The sequence below is a fragment of the Lactuca virosa genome, chromosome 9 (genome assembly GCF_052849685.1).
Source record: "Lactuca virosa cultivar CGN04683 chromosome 9, Lactuca_virosa_CGN04683_v6, whole genome shotgun sequence".
Classification (NCBI taxonomy): Eukaryota; Viridiplantae; Streptophyta; class Magnoliopsida; order Asterales; family Asteraceae; genus Lactuca; species Lactuca virosa.
The window spans coordinates 220,939,870-220,943,213 of NC_136434.1; the positions used below are offsets into that span (position 1 = coordinate 220,939,870).

Here is a 3,344-nt window from a genome sequence, read left to right on the forward strand (position 1 = left end):
CGTTTCTGTTTAATTATTTCAAAATAGGGTTAATAAATAATACAAATAATTATATAATTAAAGATTATTTTTTTTGTAAGTTTGGCAAATGAATTATTTAAATAAAAGACATTACATAGATGTAAAGGGGTAATAATAATAATAATAATAATAATAATAATAATAATAATAATAATAATAATAACTAGTGAAGTACCCCGCTTTGCGGGGGTTGGATTTGTGTTCGACTGTTTGCAAGAGGCGGAGCCAAGTAACAAAAATTTTTAATTTCAGTTAATAGTGATACAATATAAGGAAATAGAAGTAGGATGGTATATGTTAATACACAAACAAATGAAAATACATAATTATTTTCAGCCAAGTAAACATGACAATGGAATGGGATGGTTCATTCCATTCCATTATTCATTGTAGCTTTTATAGTTAACTGATCAAGTTGTGGAGTTGTAAATGCCTTAAACCCTGATCCAGAAACCATAAGCTTTGGAATATGATTGACACTTGAAGCTGCTAACAGAGTTCAATACGAAAATATCAATCAGCAGAGAGCAATGAAGTCTGGTTGTAGGTATGTGTGAATTAGCGGCTAAAAATGTAATTTTCATGTCTCAAATACAAAAATATGGAGAACAATTAGACCATCAATAATATGCACCTCCACCAGTTATCTCAATCATCACCTGCTTCAAGAAACATTTTTTAATGTTATAAAATATTTCATTTTAGAATTTAAGATATTAATTTTAAAATGAAGCTTTGTCACATCCTCCCATGATCTTGAAATCATATCCCTTAAACTCATGTTAATCAACAGGGTAGATAAGTTGAATAAATTTTTGTTTTGATTAGCTATACCTTTCCTAGCACTCATAACTTTGAAAGCATTTAAAGAATGAATGAAGGAAAGTATCGGTTTTAAAACTCCAAGATGGCCGACCTTATGAAAAGAAGAATGTCTTTTTTGAGTTTTAAATCACATATTATAACTATTAAGAACCAAAATATAAGCAAATAAAAGTTCTGATTACCTGTTTCGTTTCTCAAGCTGTGTTTTCCCTGAAACAATATCCATTGTTCTAGTAAAACCGAATAGGTGTAATAAGAATATACATATTATGAAATGGGATTAAATGAAGCATCTCATTCAAGTAAACATATGGAGCACTTACTTACAAACCCATACAACATGATGGTTATAAAACAAATGAAACACAAAAAAAAAGAACTTACATTTGATGATGAATCATATTACCTCTTTGCTTTTAACTGTCCAAACTCTTTTCTGCACCTAACTTCTAGCTTTCTCCTAAAGTAGAAACAGGTGGATGTTGAAACAAAAATCAAACTTTTCTAAGATATTTTTTAAATATTGATAAAAATCAAAACACAAATACATCCACATCATCATACATCTAATCTCTATGGTGTGTTATTTGCTTCAAAACAGAACAAAAGATTACTACTAACTCTAATTCACTGATATTGCTAATTTGTAAAAGTTGTAGAGGCTCTTTTATATGAAAAGTCAACCTTTTTGCAATCAGGAACTGGTGTTTTTTTAATAATAAAGGGCAGATTGGACTTTTTTATGTTTGGTTTTATTTGCGTCTAGTATTATTGATATAAAACGATGGCTTGAGGTTCAGGTTGGCAAGGTAAGTACTGGGTTAATAGATTACTGCTGCTAGAACCATTAATTCAGATCAGAGGCGAGTAATTATGTAAAGTTTTACCTAGCATTTTCCATTGAGCTTCAAGAGAATAATCATCAAAAAAACATGCACAAAAGCTGTAAGGGCCATCAAAAAGTTACCCAGGACAGATGTAAAGCAATTGATTTAATGGAGGAATATTACGTGTAGTAAACATTTTCAGGGGCAAAATCGTAAATAGCAGCTGGAATTGGCAAACTTGGGCTGGGTTTTAATAACATATGAGCCCAATGACAGAAAGTTGACCTAGAAAGGGAAAATCAGGTGGAAAGAAGAAGAATTTTATATCAAAAGTGTAAGTATACCTCAAGATCAGAAGCTGATATAGGTTCATCATTGAGGAATACTTCAGCAAGCTGATCAGCAACATCAGAAACTGCTTCAATTAACTTGCGCCTCTTTTCTGCAGCCATTGCCAGTCCTAATGGCATTTGCACTGTAGAACTATGATGTCGAAGCTTTTTCCTTGCTTAATTGAAAAAGTCAAGAAATTAATAAAATTTTGACAATTTTGCCCTTTTTTTAATGGGGAATTAAAAAGGAGAAATACCTGATTGAGAACATTCATTGGATCTGCACCCATCCGATCAAGTTTATTGCTAAAAGCAACTCTTGGAACTTCATGTCTTCTCATTTGTCTATCAACAGTAATTGATTCACTTTGAACACCACCAACACTACAGAGGATAAGAATTGCTCTATGAAGAACACAAAGATTTCGGTTCTGATGGAGAAGACACAAAACGATTTTGATTTTGGGGGAGATACGAAAGAAGTCCCGATCGACGCCGTTGTCAGCAACCCTAAACGAATAGAATGGAACATCAGAATCATCGAAGAAGCATGAGTCTTCTATGTGGGTTGAGACTGAGCAAAAGGAAACATGGATGAATCGGTGAAGCATGGGTCTTGTAGTTGGGTTGATGGAGGCGATGAGAAAAAAAACAAATACATGAGATAAGGTGGTGGAGAAAAACCGAGAAGCATCTGAGACGAAAGAAGCAGAATCGACATGACGATGGGGAAGTCGGTGCCTAACAATCGCTGGTCTGAGCGGTCACTGGAGAGAGAAGCAAGGAAGCGTACGTAGCAATTGGGGTTTGTCTAATATTGAAGGGAGAAATATTGTCGATGAGTGGGGAAGGAAAATTAATAAAATTAAGTAAAATTAAATTAAAAAAAAATGACCAATAGCAAGATGGAACTGTGCGTAAAGGAACAAAGAATTAATCTGTATAATAATAATAATAATAATAGTTTGGAAAATATAAGTCTAGGGACTAATTTTGTAATTTTCGGTACTAGTTGTGTTGAGAATTCAGAAGTGGGGTATTATCTATAACATTATGCCAAACTTCAAGGCGCGAAACTTCCAAAATCAAAAGGAAGGATGTCATCTCTTTAGGCCAACAAACCTTATGAAGCCAAATTCTCAGGATTAAATAGATAATATTTATAAAAAATAGGCCCCAAAAAAATATTGGGCCTTGTGCAGCTGTCCACTTTGTCCCCTTCAAATCCGACCATGTCTTACATATTGTTGTTATTGTTCTTGTTCTCCCCCCTTAATGAATGTACACACATGGTGGTCGTTTGTGTTAGTGTATATTTGTATTCAGTCCTCGTATGTAG

The 3,344-nt window shown here is 33.3% G+C and overlaps 1 long non-coding RNA gene across 2 annotated transcripts; it reads right to left on the reverse strand.

Moving 5' to 3' along the window:
* Positions 1-251: 251 nt before the first annotated feature.
* On the reverse strand, positions 252-2,829 carry LOC145141321 (uncharacterized). Of its 2 annotated transcripts, XR_013722599.1 has the most exons (5): positions 2,690-2,826; positions 2,263-2,515; positions 2,018-2,181; positions 1,029-1,306; positions 252-680 (listed from the first exon to the last, which is right to left on the reverse strand). It is a non-coding gene; the product is annotated as an uncharacterized LOC145141321 (long non-coding RNA). The 2 variants fall into 2 exon arrangements; XR_013722598.1 differs by having other exon boundaries at positions 2,263-2,829.
* Between the last annotated feature and the right edge of the window lie 515 nt (positions 2,830-3,344).